Raw genomic sequence first — 22,284 nt, 5'->3', positions numbered from 1 at the left:
TGACTACAATGTACGTTTTATGCCTGTATGCAGTAAATTTTTTTATTATACTTTCGACGATTGATGAGTACATTGTAGGATCTAATGGCAAGGAGATGCTTTTTGTGTGTGAAATAATTACAGTCTGACAATTTTCCGACTTTTTTGTACTCTGAACCCTTGCTTATTACCAGATTTCATGATTCTAGGTAGCGGGACGTACTTTATAGGTTTAAACGAGTGAGTTTGCGACTGTTAAAAATATGACGTAAATGGTCCTAGCTTTTAATTGGGTTGACTTAGAAGCTTAAATCTCTTACACTGCTAAGGGTCCTTACACATTACCATGTGACACAAATTTTAACTTGTTACATGTACCCATTCCTGAGGAAGAAAAATGTCGCAGGAGACGGACAGACAGACAGATGGATAAAAAATGACAAAAACTTTTTTCCTGTGATATAATTATAAATCAACAATTTCCGGATTTTCCCCATTATTTTTACTGTAGCACTCTGCTTCGTAACAAATTTCATTATTCTAGGTCAACGGGAAGTTCCCTGCAGGTTTTTAAGAGCGTGTTTGTGAGTATTAAAATTTTTTACGTAAGTGGCCGTATCTTTTGATCGTACACACTTCGAAGCTTAAATGTTTTACACCGCCAATAAACCGTAGACCTTGGTATGTAACATAAATTGGAAATTTATTCACCTACCTTCGTCCTGACAAAAAAGGTTTTTAACTGTCGACAGACAGACAGAAAGATAGACGGGCGACAAATCCATCGTATAAGGGTTCTGTTTTTACCGATTGACATCATCATCATCATCATCATCATCATCAGTTATCTGCTGTACTAGCAGGTCCTTCGCCTCTCCATTTTCTGCGATCCATTACTTCCTTCTTAAGGCTGCTGTATGTTGTACCGTCCATCATGTCATCCAGTATCTGGAATCTCTTCCTTCCTCGCTTCCTTTTCCCTCCTACTTAGACTTCTAAACTGTTTTTGTCAGTCCGTCGTTCTTTCTTAATATGTGCCCAATCCAATATCTTTTTCTTCTCTTTATTACATTTAGTAACTGTCTTTTCTCTCCCACTCTTCTCAGTACCTCTTCATTTTTTACTCTGTCCAGCCAACTTATTTTTTCCATCCTCTGCCATGTCCAGATCTCAAAAGCCTCCAGCCTTTCTTTGTCTTTCTTCCTCATAGTCAATGTTTCAGCGCCATATGGAAGAACACTCCATACAAGACATTTTATGAGTCTCTTCCTGAGTTCTCTGCCCAGACTGCTGCAGAAAATTCTTCTTTTCTTATAAAACGCCTCTTTTGCCATTGCTATCCTTGTTTTAATTTCTGTTGTGCACTTCCAGTCGGTGTCTATCCCGCTTCCAAGATACTTAAAATTTTGCACCTGTTCTAGTATTTCTCCATTCAGAATAATTTTTATTTCCTTGTTTCCTCCTAGTACCAATACTTTTGTTTTATTTGTGTTAATTTTCATTCCATATTTTTTCCGATAGTTTCAATGGTGTCCACCAAATCCTGTAATTCGTTTTCCCCTGTGGCTAGAAGGACCATGTCATTAGCAAACCTCAAACACTCTACTCTTCTTCCTCCAATTTCAACGCCTTTGTCATCTAATGAGCATCGGTCAATCATATTTTCCTAGTTCGATCCAGTTTGTACTTTCTCCGCTCACTTCAATTGAAACTTTTTGATTAAGATATAATGAGTTTACAAGTCTTCTGGTTTTCCAGTCCACTCTCTTTTCCCTCATTATAGTCGCCAGCTTGTCCCAAACCACATTGTCAAATGCCTTTTCTAGATCGATGAAGCACATATAGAGGTCTCTTCCTTTTTCAATAAACCTTTCTCCCAAGATTCGTAGGAGCCCTATTCCATCTCTGGTGCCCGTATTCTGTCTAAAGCCAAACTGCTCCTCGCCAAGATTCTCCTTCATTACTTTTTCAAGTCTTTTATTAATTATTCTTAACATCACTTTGGCTGCATGTGAAATGAGGCTGATTGTCCTGTGCTCGCTGCATTTCTTGATTCCTTGTTTTTTTCGGTAATGGAATCATTACTGTTGTCAGAAAGTCCTCAGGCCATTCACCACTGTCATATATTTTACTACATAATCTCAATATTTCTCTTATCCCATCTTGGTTTAAGCATTTTAATATTTCTCCCGGTATCGTATCTCTACCTATCGCTTTGCCATTTTTCATTGCAGCTATGGCAGACTTTACTTCTTCCATTATGATGGTTGGTCCTTTCTTGTCATCACTTACACTGTTGTGTGATTCAAGTTCCAGAGTTTCTGGTTTGCTATTTGTGTCATATAGCTCTTTTCTTTATTCTTCCCATCTCTGGAGGACATCGTCACGATCTTTGTACACTACCTCTTCGCCTTTACTCAAAATTTCTATAGTAGCACTTCCTGCTCTGTTTTGTTCCCATGTCATAGTCTTTACTCTGTTGTATATTAAGTCGCATCTTCCCTTCCTGTCCACTTCTTAAATTTCATCGCATTCCTCTTTTAGCCATTTTTTTCCTAGCCTCCTCTGTTTCTCTTCGCAGTTCATTATTTAAAATTCGGTATATCTCTCTTGCATCTTCAGTGCTCTTGTTTTTCCATTTTCTTCTCTCCATCTTGGAAATCATTTCTTGTGTGATCCATGGCTTTTTTTACCTTTCCCCTTTTTCATATCCTATATTTTGCTGTCCTGCTTTAATGATTCCTTTTTTCAGCATATTCCAGTACTCGTTGGCATTATCAGGTGATTCTTTGTCTCGTAATGTATTTAGAAACTCCCGAGGCAGCATTTCTGTAATTTGTTCTTTGTTGGATCTTATCTTCTCTAGATCCCACTTCTTCACCATGGTCGCCTTCTTCAGTTTTTTGATTCTTATTTCTATTTCTGCCATAAGTAAGTTGTGGTCACTATTAATATCTGCACCTGGTAATGTGTGCACCTTTTTGATTCCATTCCTGGATCTTTCTTCTACCAGTATAAAATCGATTTGGTTTCTGTATTTATCCCCTGGTGATTTCCAAATGTAGAGCCTCCTCTTGTGGTTCTTGAACCATGTGTTTGCCACTATCAGCTGCCTTTTCCTGCAGAAGTCAATTAGTCATTCACCTCTATCATTTCTCTTTCCAAGACCATGACTGCCTACTATGTTTCCCTCTTTCCCTTTCTCCCAATGGCGTTCCAGTCTCCCATTACTATTTTGCACCATTTTTTATTTTCGTCCATTATTCTCTCTATTACATTGTACGTTTCCTCTACAATTTGGTCATCATGTTCTGAAGTTATATACACCTGGACAATCAGTAAATATTTTTGTGCTCCTTTCAGCCTTACACCAATAACCCGGTCATTTGCATAGTCTACATATTCCACACATTTAGCCAATTCCTTTGTCATAATCATTCCTACTCCATTCATTCCTTTTGCTTCTCCTCCTGAGTAGTGCAACACATATTCATCTGACTGCAACTCTCCATGTCCATTCCATCTTACCTCACCAACTCCTATGAGGTCCATATCATTTTTTCCATCTCTCTTTTAAGTTTTTCTATTTTTCCTGCTTGAAGCAGAGTTCTAACATTCTCGTTTTGATTTTTTGCCTCCTTTCGAGTTGTCCCCCCCCCCTCCCCTCCGGAGATCCGAATGGGGGACTATTTTACCTCCAAACACTGATTTAACATGAGAGGAAGCCATTTTTGTGCATAAAATGGAGACTGCATTATGCAGGGAATATTGACATACGGAACTTTAAAAATGACACATAGCAGTGGACAGAACGTCTCTTCAAGTTCCGATTCATAATACGCGTCATGGCGTAATTGCTCTAGAGAGCAGAACGTGTGGATAAATCATCCGTTCCTTATTATCGCGTCGAATTAATTCGCGCCTACAGACAGGCAACCCAACAAACACAACTCCAAAGCATGCTCCCGTTTCGCCGCCCCTGGCAGTTCGTGTCAGCAACCTCAATGTTTCCAGAATGAGATTTTCAGTCTCCAGCGGTAGTTTCAACCTCAAGTTGTATTGATCTTTGCCGTGTGGCACATAAAATGTTCAGTTCCGATTACAATTGTCCAAGTAAAATCTTCCAGTGAATTATGTTAAAAGTTTTTGGAACACGTGCGGCTAGTTCGTCGCACATCCAACTCACACATTTGTTTGCACAACTACTGGTCACACAATGCTTCACAATTTGCCTGCACGCACAGGAACAACCTTTCGCGGGAAGTGCTGCCCGTCCCAACCTTAGCACATAGGAGGCAGAGGGGCCTTTCCCCTGACGAAGAACCTGAAAGTATCCGCCAGGACCCCCCACCCCTTGGGTGCGCAGCGCCAGTCTCACTGCTGTTTTCTCTGTGTTTACCTATTTACTCACTGTCTCATCTCGCCTTTCTATCGGGTTTGCCTTTCTATCGAGCTGCTTGAGATTTGTTAGTTTTCAAGTTAATTACAAACTGTTCATTTTACAAATTACGGCAGATGGCAGAACGCGAAACTGAACTTTGTTTAGGTACAAACGGGACCGAAGGCGTCCGACAGCGCTGAATACTAAATGACTGTTGCACGTCGCTCAGCATTGTACAGTCAAATTATAGTCATAGCGCATAACTACTATTGCGTATTCTTAGCCTCTGCTGAAATGGAAAGTCATCATGCAAATATATGTTGTCGAAGAGTATGCTCCGATGGAAAACTGTTGATAAGCAACGTAGTTCAGTTCTGTCGAGAAGAGAAACGGAAAGGTTGTTTCGTTTTAAAAACCTAAAAATAGAGCATTTCTGGTTGAGAGGGAGGACATTGTAGCATGGCGTGCACACGTTCTTAGGACAAGCGAGAAAGGTGCGAAGAAATCTAGAAGCGTGATCTTAAACCGCAACTCCAGTAATTAGATTGTAATACAACTGTTTTATTTTAAATTCACACACTTCTCTATAGAAGACTGTATTACTAGCAAATGAATTATCTTTTGTATCCAGTTATTAGACAGTAACACAACAGCTTCTTCTTGTTTTCGTTTCCCAACCTTCCCTGAAGAATGTGTTGAAAGCGAAAGTACCGTTCTCTCCTACACGCACAGTTGCATTGTTCGAACATAAAACAAGTTTATTTTCCTACTGCTAATTTCGACTATTTTTCCGTAGAAGAATGTGTTAAGACAATATATGTTTGTTTTATTTTCTGCGAATAGACCAAGTGCAGTTCAGGAACCATGTTACATTTTGACAGAGTGCAGTTATATCGCTCGTGCGTTATTCGAAACAACCAATTGCGGGACACGTCGACAGTTCACAGCGCGCTCGGCTGAAACGACAGTTGTAAGGTGAACAGGAAATACATAAATGAGCTAGTAAATTCAGTACTACAGGTAAAGGTGTGAACAGAATAATATAGAAAGCATTTTCCCTGAAACCAGGCAGCTCAGACTAAAAAACATAATTAGCCTCATGAGCCGAAGACTCCCGATGTCTTTTCATTCCATTAAATTTTTCTTTTATTTTCAGCTTTGGCAACACATGAAGGTGAGAAGCAGGGGGAACACTACATAGCAGACGGCAATAGCCGTGCCTGTGGCACGTTAGTGCCAACCTCGTCTCGAAAAGTCTCAAATATATCTCACGTCGTTTCTCGAGAATGGAAAAGCTATGAATTTGATCCATAGTGGATGCTGTCGAACTCCGTGACTGTTCCTTTATCGGGTGTAGAAAAATATCCGCTACCAGTCACAATAAAAGGTTATTTATTTGTCACGCGACCGGTTTCGGGCTTGCGCCCATCCTCAGGTGTTTACAAATTCATTTACATGTTTATACTGTTGGAGATCAATAAAGATATGCTGTGGTGACAGTTTTGCCACTTAGTTACATACTTATTGTGTGTAACAGCACAACTGTAATAATGGTGCTTCATCTTTATTGATCTCCAACAGTGTAAACATGTAAATGAATGTATAAACACCTGAGGATGGCCGCAAGCCGGAAACCGGTCGTGTGAAATATAAATGACCTTTTAATGTGACTGGTAGCGGATATCTTTCTACATCCGAAAAAGATATGACTCTCCTTCCACTGTCAAAGACAATTTCTGTATATTAGCTACATTTCGCACAGAGTAATGGTGGGCATAAAACGCACCAAAAGTAAACTGGCCATTTTTCACTGTAAAATTTTCAAAATATGCGCGATGTTGCACTTTGAAGTTCGGGCCATAACGGAAAGAAAGAAAGTTCATTATCAGACTGTAATGTGTGGCTATAGACGAAGAAAAATAATATTTTGCTATAGAATACTTTCCTCGAAACAAAATGAGAAAGACTGCATAGTGGAAAACATGCGTGAATCCCGAAACAGTGATTTTTTTCCGCTAAAAGTAAAAGTTTTATTGAGAAACTAACTAAAGCTTCGGATGTAGCTTTGCTTCATCCACACACAAAATTTTTAGGCAAATCGTATCACTTGAAATTTCACTCCCCGTGTGAAACATCCCTTAGAAAAATAAAGAATGACAGTGCTGGTTGATTTTCAAACAGCTGAACAAAACTGAACGTACTCAGAGATTTCTCTCTTTACTTACTCTGATCATCACTAAACTGCCACACAATACTTTCTTAGCGCAACGCAATCTGACTTTCAATAATCCCTACAAAAGAATGTCCCTGAGTAACAATAACCTATACCTTTCATGAATCACTTACCTCACAAAAATCTCCATTACTCGAACTACTGCAATACAGCGAGCGCCAATACTGCCAGCTAAATAAAAGATTCTAACTAGTGAAGGCACTAACTACTGATAGGCATAGTTAGCAAATGAAAGATTTTGAAGGAGATCAAACAATGTATTTACCCTAATAGTGTTCAAAAGTCAAATCCACCAGTGCTGGCGGCTCACCTGCAACCGCGCGACACTACGCGCTGTTCACATCCAACTGCCCAACACTACAATAGCAAATATTCCAACAACGCAAACCAGCCACAGACTGCACACAGCAAAGTCAGTGATTTTCATGCAGAGCGCGAAGTGGCGCTACCAACATAAAAAACTAAAGAGCCTACTTACACGTGTATCGTGCGATACAAGTTGCGTCGTACGACCGGCATCTGAGTGGTTCATGGTATCCAGAGGGACATACCTCACGCACACCAAAGGCTACTCTATTTATTTCTGTATCCTCTAGCCCCGGCCACCAAAAACAATCCAAAAATTCGTTAAACAAAAGACTTCCAGCTTGTCATGTCACAATGAACATCACCTTACTTGTAGCGTTACTCACATGTGTCGACATGAGCAGACGTAGCAATGTCCAAAAACAAGATCGAGTTTAGCCGCGACTTACGCTATTCGTTATCACGTACCAAGGCAATGAAAATTAAATATTAATGGCAAGGCCGTCTCTAATTCAGGTCGATCACTTTGCACTCGCAGAGAGCGTGTCGCAGTTTGGCTGTGGGCGGGAAACTGATATCACGGGCAGGCTATCGGGCGGTGTGGAGCCCGGAGTCGAACCGCGGGCATCTTATCACGTGGCAGGCCGATTGTGTCCGGCCGGCGGGCGGCGGTCGTCAATCACGGGGGACAGCGCGGCGCCAGATACGCCGGTGAAATACGGCGCCGCTGTCCGGCGGCGCAGGTGTCCGCCCGCACCCACCCACCCACCCTCTCATATCCAGCCACCATCTCGCGCCGACACCCAAACAAATACCCAGATGTATTGCTTAGCTTCGCGTCCGCGCTTTTAATTTCCTCCTTTGTGCCACACATATAGTTTGGCTACTTTGTCTGTCCAGAGCCACAATGGCCCACGGGTACACCCACGCACGTATTCATGAAGGCGACGAGTTCGAAATAAAGCCAACACGGTGCGCGAATGCTGCGAGCGATAAGGTTGAGTGATGCCCGCCGTTACTTTCCCCCTTTTCGCCTTGCGCGTATTATACCAGGCTATATCCTGCAGTCAGTCAAGAGAGTTTCATGGGGCTTGTAGACGTATGGATAATATTCGACAGTATAAAGGGGTAAACGAACTATCAGTTTAATAAGTCACGGCTGCAAAATACTAACGTTAATTCTTTCAGACGAATGGAAAAACTAGTAGAAGCCGACCTCGGGGAAGATCAGTTTGGATTCCGTAGAAATATAGGAACACGTGAGGCAATACTGACCTTACGACTTATCTTAGAAGCTAGATTAAGGAAAGGCAAACCTACGTTTCTAGCATGTGTAGACTTAGACAAAGCCTTTGACAATGTTGACTGGAATACTCCCTTTCAAATTCTGAAGGTGGCAGGGGTAAAATACAGGGAGCGAAACGTTATTTACAGTTTGTACAGAAAGCAGATGGCAGTTATAAGAGTCGAGGGACATGAAAGGGAAGCAGTGGTTAGGAAGGGAGTGAGACAGGTTTGTAGCCTCTCCCCGATGCTATTTAATCTGTATATTGAGCAGGCAGTGAAGGAAACAAAAGAAAATTGGGAGTAGGTATTAAAATTCATGGAGAAGACATAAAAACTTTGAGGTTCGCCGATGAAATTGTAATTCTGTCAGAGACAGCAAAGGACTTGGAAGAGCAGCTGAACGGAATGGACAGTGTCTTGAAAGGAGGGTATAAGTTGAACATCAAAATGGTTCAAATGGCTCTGAGCACTATGGGACTTAACATCTATGGTCCTCAGTCCCCTAGAACTTAGAACTACTTAAACCTAACTAACCTAAGGACATCACACAAGACCCAGCCATCACGAGGCAGAGAAAATCCCTGACCCCACCGGGAATCGAACCCGGGAAACCAGGCGTGGGAAGCGAGAACCCTACCGCACGACCACGAGCTGCGAGCTGGACATCAACAAAAGCAAAACGAGGATAATGGAATGTAGTCGAATTAAATCGGATGATGCTGTGGGAATTAGATTAGGAAATGAGACACTTAAAGTGGTAAAGGAGTTTTGCTATTTGGGGAGCAAAATAACTGATGATGGTCGAAGTAGAGAGGATATAAAATGTAGACTGTCAATGGCAAGGAAAGCGTTTTTGAAGAAGAGAAATTTGTTAACATCGAGTATAGATTTAAGTGTCAGGAAGTCATTTCTGAAAGTATTTGTATGGAGTGTAGCCATGTATGGAAGTGAAACATGGACGATAAATAGTTTGGACAAGAAGAGAATAGAAGCTTTCGAAACGTGATGCTACAGAATAATGCTGAAGATCAGATGGGTAGATCAAATAACTAATGAGGAGGTATTGAATAGAATTGGGGAGAAGAGGAGTTTGTGGCACAACTTGACTAGAAGAAGGGATCGGTTGGTAGGACATGTTCTGAGGCATCAAGGGATCACCAACTTGGTATTTGAGGGCAGCGTGGAGGGTAAAAATCGTAGAGGGAGACCAAGAGATGAATACACCAAACAGATATAGAAGGATGTAGGTTGCAGTAGGTACTGGGAGATGAATCAGCTTGCACAGGATAGAGTAGCATGGAGAGCTGCATCAAACCAGTCTCAGGACTGAAGACCGTCAGTAGCTCTAATGGAATGCTGTCTACTCCCAGGGCCTTGTTTAGACTCCGGTCTTTGAGTGCTCTGTCAAACTCTTCACACACTATCGTATCTCCCATTTCATCTTCATCTACATCCTCTTCCATTTCCATAATATTGTCCTCAAGTACATCGCCCTTGTATAGACCCTCTATATACTCCTTCCACCTTTCTGCTTTCCCTTCTTTGCTTAGAACTGGGTTTCCATCTGAGCTCTTGATATTCATACAAGTGGCTTTCTTTTCTCCAAAGGTCTCTTTAATTTTCCTGTAGGCAGTATCTGTCTTGCACCTAGTGAGGTAAACCTCTACATCCTTACATTTGTCCTCTAGCCATCCCTGCTTAGCCATTTTGCACTTCCTGTCGATCTCATTTTTGAGACGTTTGTATTCCTTTTTGCCTGCTTCATTTACTGCATTTTTAATAATTAATTTACTATCAAATTTAAAGTTCCGTTTTGGAACTGAAAATTTTTACATTCTCTTTTCTCTGTGAAGTACAGGATGGATTAAACAAAAGGTTTCGAATGCTGGTCCCTTCGCAGTGTCGGAGCGTGTGTGGAGCTGTCCGATCGCTACGTCACCGACCCAGGACGTCAAAGTTGAGTAGTGGTTTCAACTACCCAAGCCTCGTCCATTCATGTTGTGTGCTTCCAAACTTTTGTTTGTTTAAGTTCTCATGTACCGATTAGTGGAAAGCAAGTCGTTGTGTCGGTCGGTCCGTGGCTGTCCCCTAGTTGGGTTCCGACAGATCAGTTGTAGTTGGGCTCACCACCTGTCTCGCCTGAGTGAACGAGGGAGGATTCTGATTGCCACCGGTGTTTAATTATCTGTCTTCAGCTACTTAAAATTTAAGGCTTATGGTTATTTTTTTCTTAAAAATTTTGCAAAATTAATTCTTAAATTTATCTTTCAAGCTTAAACATTGCGGCCTTCTGCCTTTAAAGATCATGGTAGTATATTTTAAAATTTTTAAACTTAATTGTGGCCTTCAGCCGTTCGTATTGCACCTTGCATGTTTGTTCTATCTACTTTGCTGTGATATATTTTTTTATTATTTTATTGCTATCTTAACTGGATTTTTATCTTGTTGATTTGTTAAGATTTCTTGTTTGGAGGCCTTCAGCCATGAAAGAGTTGCATTCGGTAAAAGTCCGGCTATGTGCCGCTTTGGTTGTAAAGGTTACTAAGTTACAATAAATGACAATTAGAAGGAGAAACTGACCTCAACCTTTGGCCCTTTCCACAGTCCTATTACCTGTTCTGCACAGCCAAGGGGCCCAGAAGCGCTCAGAGATTCAGTTACACGTCGCCCCATGAGACGACCGACCTCTCGGAGCCAGTATGCGGACAACATTTAAATAACTTAAAGGAAATCACGCCAACTACACACACACACACAACGTGACACACTTGCACGAAGACCAGAACGATACCCAACAGTAACTAAGCACACACGAAGACAAATCGGGAGTCGATGCACACACACGCAGCCGACTCATAAACGATCGGCGAGCCAAAACGCGTCGTCCGGTTGAAAGACCGACCGACGATCCAACAAGACCGTGCGGGCGAGCCATGTCGACGCAGACCTCACTGCTCCAATCCGACTGCACTAGTGCTGCATTGCAACTCCCCGTCTGGCAGGTCCGGGCTGCGCTCCAGACACGTTCCAACCGACTAGCAGACGACAACTCGCAACCCGAACTCACTATCCGAACTCTAGATAAACTGCGACCAACTAACTTACAACAGATTTTTTTTTCCTTTATTGAGTTTCGATTCCCCCTAAAGAGGGCGGGCTGGCAGCAGCTTAGTACGCCGCTCTACAGTCTGGTTTCTGTTCGCAAGAGATATAAAATGCACACCCAGCGACAGCATGATTTCTGTTCGCAACACTGTGGAAAGACGCACAACACTGAACACTCAAACACTGCACTAAAAAATTGGCACAAATATGACATACCACACCCGAGAGCAGGTGGGGGGAAACTGGGCAGATGACGGGAAAAAGGGGGGGGGGTGGAAGAAGAGGAAAAGTGAAGGGGGAGGGGGGAAAGGAGCCAATTGAAGATGAAGATACATAAGAGGGGGGGGGGTGCTGAGCAGACGTGCCTGGGAGTGGGGAAGGCAGAGGAGGGGAGTCTAAAAGGACGCGGGGGGGGGGGGGGAGAAAGGAGATAGGGAGAGGGTAGGTGGGGAGAAAACACAGGATAGAAGGGGGGAGGGAGCCCAGGGAAAGGATGGAGGAAAGGAGGGGGGGTGAGGATCAGAGTTGATAGGAAGGATAAATGGAGGGAGAGAGGGCATCATCCAGGAGGGGGAGTTGACGGAAGCCACCTTGGGCAAGGAGATGTAGGGTGTAGAGATGGAGAGTGGGGTGGACACAACGGTGAAGATGTGGCAGGGGGCGGGGATCAGAGAGGAGAGGAGCAACCAGGGGGTGAGGGGGTTCAAGACGGCGGGTTACAACAGACAACGAGCGGGAAGTAATAGCAGTCGAGCAAAGATACTACAAGAGGGGATACATCGATACGCGCTGCTAACGCCACTCACGGTCAGGCAAAGCAGCAACTCAGTGACAGTAGTAATTTAAATTAACGTAGTGAGATGGAAGTACGTTAAAAACAGGGCGTAAAATACATGATGGCGGGAACACGAGCCACGCACGGCTCAGTTACATTCTCTTTTCTCTGTGAAGTACACGATGGATTAAATAAAAGGTTTGGAATGCTAGCCATCTTTTTTATTTAACTAAAGCGTTTGATTATGTTGATCACAAAATATTGCTCCAGAAGCTGGGCAATTCTGGAATACGGACAGTAGCTCACATTTGGTTGACCGCTTACTTTAACAAAAGACAGCAAAAGGTCATCATCCACAGTGCTGAGGGTGGCTACGATGTGAGGTCAGAGTGGGGCATCGTCAAATGTGGGGTGCCCCAGTTCTGGGGCCACTCCTGTTCCTTATTTATATAAGTGCTGATGACACTAGCTTGGTGATAAAAGATGTTGTGTTTCAAATAGTGCAGTTCATGACATAAGTTCTTGGCTTGTGTCATAATAAACTAAAACTAAATCACAGTAAGACTCAGTTTTTACAATTTATAACCTACAATTCAACAAGACCCGACGTTTTAATTTCACAGAATGGGCATATGATTACCGAAATCGAACAGTTCAAATTTCTAGAAGTTCAGATAGTAAACTGTCGTCAAAAACCCACCTTCAGGATCTTGTTCAAAGACTTAATGCTGCCACTTTTACTCTTGAAACGGCATCTCATATAAGTGATAGTTCGACACGAAAGTAATCTACTTCGCTTATTTTCGTTCGCTTATGACGTGTGGTATTGTATTTTAAGGTAACTCTTTCCATTTTCAAAGGATATTTTTGGCCCAGAGCTGAGCGGATTAGCAATAAGTGGCGTAAGGCCGCGAAACTCTTGCCGACCTGTGTTTATTAGTCTGGGTACTCTGACACTGGCCTCTTCATATATACGATATATATATATATATATATATATATATTCTTTAATGTCGTTTCTCGTTAATAATATCACCTCATTCCCAAGAATTTGCAGCTTTCACTCAGTTAATACTAGGCAGAAATCCAATCTGTATTCGGTTCGCACTTTCTTGGCTCTTGTGCAGAGAGATACGCAGTATGCTGTTGCATCCATTTTCAATAAGTTACCACAACAATTCAAAAATCGTAGCAGTAATCCACCCGCTTTCAAACCGAAACTGAGGAGTTTCCTCACGGATCACTCTTATTTTATTGAGGAGTTCCTTGAATAATTAAGCTTCCTCCTGTGCTATATTGTTGATTTACATACACTTATTGCCTGTCTTTTTTTCAGTTCACAAACATTTTATTTTATGTCGTAGTTTCACGTACTGACACGTCCCATGACCATGGAGATTTGCTCCTCAATTAGGTCCTGCGGAACTTGGAGTGCAAAATAAAATAAATTTCCCTTAATTTATGTCTATTGTCACAAACGTTTCGCTAACAGATTACCGGGTTCGGTCTTTAATGACCAACATCAGATCTCTTTCATAAAAACAAAGTCCTAATGATTTTATGAAACATATCTGATGATGGTCATTAAAGACCGAAACCGGTAATCTGTTAACAAAACGTTTGTGACCATAGAAGTAAATTAAAGGAAACTTATTACATATACGTGTCATTGTTTTTTCGCGACAGTGTCACAGCTTGTGAAATAAAATAAAATTTCAACACCGTCAGTGTAGACCATTAAAACTGCAACACAAGGAAGGATAGCAATTTTTACTTATTTCGCACATACAGCATAATAGAAAGAGTATAAGATTAAATTTGTTGGGTGTCGAAGTGCTATTCAGGGCGTGAAATTTAGTATATGAGGGTGGTGTGGAATGTTCTCAGCCTGATAGTGAAAACGACGATTTATCCTTTCAAACAAGTTTTATTTTTCAACATAGTCTTCTCTAATATCACTGCATTTCATCCAGCAGAGTTTCAGTGACATTATACCCCCTCTGTAGTGTTCCTCCAGAAGTGCTGCAAATTGCCCATCTACAGCCGCAATTGCTTCTTGATCGAAGAAAAAGCGTTGACCAGCAAGATGTTTCTTCAGTTATAAAAATGGATGGAAGTCAGAGGGTGGCAAATTTTCGGAATTGGTTGGATGTTCCAGCACCTCATAGTTCACAACCCTGAATTTCCCCACTGACAAGACTCTTTTGTGGGCAGGTGCATTGTTGTAATGAAAGAATATTTTGTCTTCTTTTTCAAGATGGTCAATCAACAAATATCCTTTGGAGTCCCAAAACACTAGGGCCGTGATCTTTCCCGCTGGTGGCGCTGTCCTCACATTCTTTGGAGCTAATGAGGCGGCTCCTGACCACTGCACAGACTGCTCTTTGGATTCGGGTGTAAAATGGTGGGTCCATGTTTCATCCACTGGTACGTATTGGCGCAAGGAGTCACTTCTGCTTCTCTTAAAATGCACCAAGAACATTTCGAAAAGTGTCGTGGAAATCCGTTTGTGAGAGCACACACGGCACCCATCTTGCACAATTTTTGGCGCAAAATTTGACCAATAAGTTCCTTTCACATCCCTAGAGCACTACCAATTCCAAGCGCCTTCATACGTCAATCTTCCAAATCATATCACGCACTTTGTCGATGATTTTCAGTGTGCTTGCAATTTTTGCACGTTCTTTGCGTGGATCTTGCTGGATGCTCTCACGATTACGTTCAAGTTTGGCTACCCCTTTCTTCACGGTGGAGGTGAAAGCGTAGAACCACCACACGCAAAGACGCTAATGAATTTCGGTTGGGGCTGTTCTTTTTCGAAGAATTTAATAAATCTACGATACTCGATTTTTTTTAATTTATAACACCATGCTTAACACAACTGCTTCAAAAGACTCCCTACAGCCAACCACTGACTGAAATGACTTGTGGTATTATCTGGTATCTACTAACACGTGTATCAACGTAAGGGGAAGAAAATCGCGCGAGTAGTGCTGCGATATCTGGACAAGGTAGAGAAATTCTCAGACCGCCCTCCGATACAACTGCCACCTCTGGCTCGAATTCGGCTGCTCACCGTGTCGAAATGGGCTTGGAATATGCATACGGGTACGCCTCTCGAAGTTTCTTCAACTCGATGCCTGAATTTATCAATCGTAATTGCTGACAAGTGCTACAGTACCAGTCTCTCAGCACCCCATAGCAAAGGGTAAAAGATATTTCAACGAATCAACGTATTTGAAACCACAACTACTAAGTTTTTCTTCAGTCTTCTCAAATATATGAATTATGACAAACAAGGGCAACATTTTTTTAAGTACGGGCATGGTTCACATACTTACTTTAGCTCGTGGGCCACCTCAACATGTGACATGACAGCAGCACTAGTAGCACACAAAGTCGAAACTGTGGCGTCCGTGACGTTCATGTTTAGAAGGCAGAGTACCTGTACGGATTGCACTCCTTTCAGACACGCGACGCCAACAGATTATATCTAACATCAGGTATTTTTAAGTACATCTATTTTATGTTTACCCGGAAAGCGATAATACCGATACCATTGAAAAGAAAGCGTAAAAACTGTGAAATACGGCGACGTCGCGTATCTCTAACATGGCAGATGCTATGACCTCACCAGAGAGGCAGTAAGAATCAGGTGCCCGCAGTGCCCCTAACGAGCGGAAATGGAAACGCTGTTTTACGGCATTCATACTTTTCATTTAAAATGAAATACTCTCAAGTTAGTACCGATTATCAGGGCTACACTACAGATAAGGGATACGGTAACCAATTTTGGTTACTACACCGCTTATCTGTAACTTACCCAGATAATCGTTCCTATATTGAGACTTTGTGGTTGTAAAACGAAAAGGATGAATGCCACAAAGCAGCCATGAAACAGTATACTCATCTTCGCCGTTTAAGGGCCGAAATCAGTTGTATCATACAGAACTGAAAATAGAAAAATGGGAACAACAGAATGGCGAAATGTACGACAGGTAATACTCACACACACACGTGCAATACGTATTGGTAATACTAAGAATATTTTGGTCGGCAACGATACTGTTTGCCAGTATTTGAAATACTGACGAACGGTACAGTCATTATGGTGACGTATTAACAGTAATATTGAACGTTTCAGGGGCTTTAAGTTCCGTGTGATATCTCTCCCGCTTGAGGTCATTGGCACGAATAGTATGCGGTGAGCACTGCACGAAATGAGTGGGAGGAGCTCACGAATTTCTCCCTCGGGCCAGACTGAAACCAACTGCGGGCCGGATCTGGCCCGCAGATTACCTGTTGCCAACCTATGTAAATAATGTTTCCTTTTACGAATAGTCCAATAGTTTGTAACGCCGGAAATGCATATCCTCCTATTTCCATCTATTCCACTGCAAATTTTTTTCCTTATTTTGTTACCTGAAGATATAACATTTCTGTGTCTTTGTGTATTGCAATTGTTTTACTATTTGTATATATATGCATTTATGTCGACGTATAATTGGTTTGTTTTGTGAATATTATTTGTATTTATACGCTGGGTCTGGCCTAGGGAAAACTATGCTATCGAACGAATACATCGATAGATCGTGTGGAGAACAAAAGTGTTTAGGATCTTTGGTAGTGTTAACTCTGTCGCGTGGAGCGCGAGCAGAGCATAGACTGCCTGGAGTAGCGAGTGGAGCGGGTGTGTTGTGTGACGCTCCCGCGAGTCGCCGCGCTTTCGGGGTTTGGCAGCATGTAATAGCGCTTGACTTGCTATGATAGTTTCTGACACGGTGTCGCGGACGGGAAGCATTAGCTGGCGCACATCAAGAGCCCGTTTCGTCTGGTGACCGTGTCGAGAAGAAGGCGCGCCAACATCCAGCTTCTGCAACAGCGACGGCCGACAATAAGTGACTGTCGCCACCTCCTCGATCGACAGCTTCAAACCTTCAATCAACCAACAAGGAAGACTGGAAGCACGTAAAGTTTTAGAACTGTATGGCAGACCTCAGATTTTCAAACTGTTCCATTTTCATAACTAAATTACAGCAACGTAGCATGAACCTTTGTTGCTCATTGTCCCAATTGCATTACCAAGCAGGGTCCCTTCCTTTTTCCGGAATGAACCCGAGTGTCGTTGAAATTCAAACGCCAGCATCATTCGATTTCACTGCATTAATTTCAAAGTTCAGTTAAAGTATTCATAGCTGGCTACAATATTTAGATTACACAAGCACAAATTAAGAGGGCGAGTTTTGTTACCGTATTTTAGCTTACCTGTGACTGCAGCTCAGCTTGGTACGTACTAAATTTTACTATTGTTAATTGTTCAGAATCATTTAATTCAAGTTCAAAGTTAAATCTCTTATTTCTAAATTGCGTAGATTCAAGTAGCTTTTGAAATGATTGTTGAGGTAGTTCAAGACTAACCGTATTTTACTGAATTTCGATGTGCTTCAGAAAGAAAGCTCACTATTAACTTCAGTCACTAAATTAACTTTCGATTTTCCGGTTTTATTAATTCTTTTGCTAAATTAAGTCAGAGTGTAGCGAAATTTATTACTTCTGACAAACTTTCAGTTTTCACACTGCACATGTCAACCTTCAGTTGCCACACTTCTAGTGCTAATTATATGTGTAATAACCTTAGTTTTTCAGTTACTATAGTAATTGTCCTTAGGACTGGCGACCGTAATTTCCCCCAAATCTCAAATATCTAATTACCGCTAGTTAATTGTTAACGTAACGGCCGCACATTTACTTTCTTTATTAACTTTACCCCTTTTCAAAATTAATTTCCAGCAGTTTCATTTGCATTTTTCTTTCATTTAGATGTAACCCTTTCCTCCCTTTTTTTCCGACAAATTAACTTCGGTGACGATTGCTTTTCCCAAATTTCCATTAGGTACACGCGGTTTAATTTTTCACTGTCATTAAGGTCGATAAGTGAGGGGGAGGTTACAAGTTGATAGATTTAATTCATGCTTCACTGCTATTAACTTAAACATGTATGGCTAGAAGTGTGCATGACAAGGGGACAGATTGATGCCGCCTGTAGGAAAAGAGAAACAAATTTATTGATATCAGCTCAGATGGAAAATCAGCACTAAGAAATGAAAGCAAAGCTCATAGGTGGTATGAATACATTGCAGGGCTATGCAAGGAAATCGAACGTGAAGATAATATTACCGAACAGGAGGAGGAGGAGGAGATGAGTGTTTAACGGCCCATCGACAACGAGGTCATGAGAGACGGACGGAACAGGAAGAGGAAGTAGATGACGATGGGAATGGAAATACGACACTGTAAGAAGAACTGCGTACAGCAATGAAACAAGGACACTGGAGCAGACGACATTCCATCATAGTTACAGTATTAAGCGCTTGAAGCATAACATTGCGCGGAAGTGAATAATGGAGGTATATTTAGTATCAGGTGAACACGTAAGATAAAAAGTAAGGTGGTTCCACGCAGAAACACCAAGGAGAGGAACATGTTGGCATCGGAAGAAGAAGGAACAGGAACATGCCACAAGTTTTAAGACAACAATGAATAACTGTAATGGAACTAGAGAGAGCCGTGTAGGGTAAAATTTTGGTGAAGCACAGAGAACTGAGGATTTTGAGTGCAAGTACTACTCTGAGACGAAGAGGTTGGCACAAGAGAACAATTCGTGGCGGGCCGCAGAAAACCAGTCAGAAGTCGCTCCACTAGGACAGTGCCCCAGCCGACAAACTGAAGACTGTGTGCGAGTTTTTGGCTAGCAAACGGATCACAGTCCTGAATCACTCCCCTCATTCGCCGAATTTTGCCCCAGTAGACTTTAGATTGTTTCCCGAATTAAAGCTGACAGTGAAAGGATAGAATTTCGACAAAGTTGGCGACATCCAAGAAAATTGTGCTGCATTACTAAACGCTACGCCAAAAAAAAAAAAAAAAAAAAAAAAAAAAAAAAAAACCACTAATATCGGTTTCAAATCACTTTTAAAACGGTTTTAGCTATGCACTGATTTACGAAGAAACTAATTTTAATAAAGACAGTGGTTTTGTGAACATAATAAAAAAAAAACATAGCACTCCGTCTTCAGGCCACGAGTGGCCTACCGGGACCATCCGACCGCCCTGTCATCCTTAGTGGAGGATGCAGATAGGAGGGGCGTGGGGTCAGCACACTGCTCTCCCGGTCGTTATGATGATATTCTTGACCGAAGCCGCTACTACTCGGTCGAGTAGCTCCTCAATTGGCATCACGAGGCACAGAGCACCCCGAAAAATGGCATCAGCGCGTGGCGGCTTGGATGGTCACCCATCCAAGTGCCGACCACGCCCGACAGCGCTTAACTTCGGTGATCTCACAGGAACCGGTGTAGCCACCTTTATTTTTTATAGACACAGTTCTAACGGAACTGGGACGTACTCTGTATTAAAACGTACCGTATTTTACTGACTACAAGACTACGCGCTGTAAGACATACCTTACTTTTTAAGCAATTTCTTCAAGAATGTAACATTTATACGATTTTTATTATTAGATTTCGAAGCCAGACTAAATTCTTAAGTTATAAAACCGAATTGACCTTTAAAATTTTCAAAAATCGTCATCTTCTAGTTTTGGCCATTTTGAATTCAGTCCTCTATTTGCACAGTCTTCCTCATTTCTTCCGCCCTTCATCACTAGGCAGCCAATCGCGAATAGTTTTTTCGTGTTGTCAGAGGGCCGAAATGCAGCTCAGCTGCTCCGTTTCTGTGTTTTTCTGCATTTGCTACTACATTCAGTTTACAGCTTGCCACCGAGCGAGGTGGCGCAGTGGTCAGCACACTGGACTCGCATTCGGGAGGACGACGGTTCAATCCCGTCTCCGGCCATCCTGATTTAGGTTTTCCGTGATTTCCCTAAATCGCTTCAGGCAAATGCCGGGATGGTTCCTTTGAAAGGGCACGGCCGATTTCCTTCCCCATCCTTCCCTCACCCGAGCTTGCGCTCCGTCTCTAATGACTTCGTTGTCGACGGGACGTTAAACACTAATCTCCTCCTCCTCCTACAGCTTCCATTTCTTCCATTACGAAGCTAGCTGCCAACAAAAATATTGTACTGTCACCGATAGCACAAATTACTTTCAGTTAAAGTTCACTGCCGCAGAAGACTGCAATGACGCACCGTAGGCCGCACAGTGTCCTGGGTTTGTGATGGCAGAACGAGACAGTGTTAGCGAGCTTGGTAATCACCACGACTCAAGTTGGTCGCATTGGTGCACTGCCGCTGCCAATTGAATACAATGCTGCCAGATGGAGATAGGTTTCCTGCGGCATCGAATGTATGGACATTTTTAAGACTGGCGGGAATTTTAAATCAAACACAGAGCATTTTTATATTAATTTCGAGTATAAGACGCTCTCGAATACTGGAGGCAGTTTTTCGGAGAAAAAATGTGCGTCTTAAAATTCCGTAAAATGGAAATGCCGTGTGGCTAGGGCCTCCCGTCGGGTAGACTGTTAGCCTGGTGCAAGTCTTTCGAGTTGACGCCACTTCGGCGACTTGCGTGTCGATGGGGATGAAATTATGGTGATAAGGACAACACAACACCCAGTCCCTGAGTGGAGAAAATTTCCGACCAAGCCGGGAATCGAACCCGGGCCGTTAGGGATGACATTCCGTCGCGCTGACCACGCAGCTACCAAGGGCGGAATTCCGTAAAATAAGGTCCTTGTTTATCCAAAGTAGATTCATTTCAGTACTGAAAATAAGACATACATAATTTAAAATATGGAAAGTATGTGGACAGGCAGAAACAGGAAGATTATTGGAATGGCGTGGTTGTAGAGTAGATTTTGATTTGAAGGTGTTTGAAACCTTAGTACTGGGAAAGATTCTAAAGCCATAAAAAAGAAGAAACAGTGAAAAAAGTAAAAAAAATAAAATATTAATCCAGAGAATGTAATGGTTGAAACCATTTATCGGTAATATAGTAACACCTGTGGTCTGTAGTGTATTACCCAGGCAGTTACTGTATGTTGCAAAAACAGACATAATGTCTGTTGGATAGCAGCCATCAGTGATTATACAATGTTACTTATAATCCGTCTTGATTGCAAAATTTTTATTCATATGACCGGTTTCGGTTCATCCAGAGCCATCTTCAGATCCGATATTTCGGTTACAGGAGTAACCCATCCAAATACAGCAACTTTCACTGACGCAGCATGTGAAAGTTGCTGGATTTGGATGGGCTACTCCTGTAACCGGATTATCAGATCTGAAGATGGTTCTGGATGAACCAGTGAAAGTTGCTGGATTTGAATGGGTTACGTCTGTAACCGAAATATCAGATCTGAAGATGGTTCTGGATGAACCGAAACCGGTCATATGAATAAAAATTTTGCAATCAAGACGGATTATAAGTAACATTGTATAATCACTGATTGCTGCTATCCCAACAGACATTATGTCTGTTTTTGCAACATACAGTAACTGCCTGGGTAATACACTACAGACCACAAGTGTTACTATATTACTACCGATAAATGGTTTCAACCATTACATTCTCTGGATTAATATTTTATTTATTTTCTTTTTTCACTGTTTCTTCTTTTTTATGGCTTTAGAATCTTTCCCAGTACTAAGCTTTCAAACATCTTCAAATCAAAATCTACTCTACAACCACGCCATTTCAATAGTCTTCCTGTTTCTGCCTGTCCACATACTTTTCATATTTTAAATTATTGAGAGGCACCCACATGCCTTGCTCATACTGTGGCATCAAGCAGTCAGGCCTGCAAGATGAGTGGTCTGCCAAGCGAGTGGATTCATTCTTATTTATCGAGTAACATGAACTCTCGTACTCACAATTAAGTTACAAATTATCCTCCTGTATGAATAATACGCAACGGAAACGCACATCTGACTATCAGTGATGTACAGAACTCAGACTGTTCACTACGCACTGGCAATACCACATTTTCTTTATGTCTTTTATTTAACGGCTTTTATCAACACGTCTTCATGAACACCAACCAGCAAACGGTTTGCTTGTCTCCACAATCACAGTAAGTATGTATCTTGATAACAGATACACCCTGTACCTCTACAGTGCTTCATGTGGTACACACTGCTTGTCAGCCGTAGAAGCCACTGGTGGCCACATGAATGGCCAGCTGGTATGCGGACGCGCTCTTCGTCTGGAGCAGACGTTTCCAGCGGCTCCGGCTGCCTCCTGCCACCTGCAGAGCGGC

Source organism: Schistocerca cancellata, chromosome 7 (assembly GCF_023864275.1).
Source record: "Schistocerca cancellata isolate TAMUIC-IGC-003103 chromosome 7, iqSchCanc2.1, whole genome shotgun sequence".
Classification (NCBI taxonomy): domain Eukaryota; kingdom Metazoa; phylum Arthropoda; class Insecta; order Orthoptera; family Acrididae; genus Schistocerca; species Schistocerca cancellata.
The sequence above is the reverse complement of the archived record's forward strand: the minus strand, read 5'-3'. Positions refer to the sequence as shown.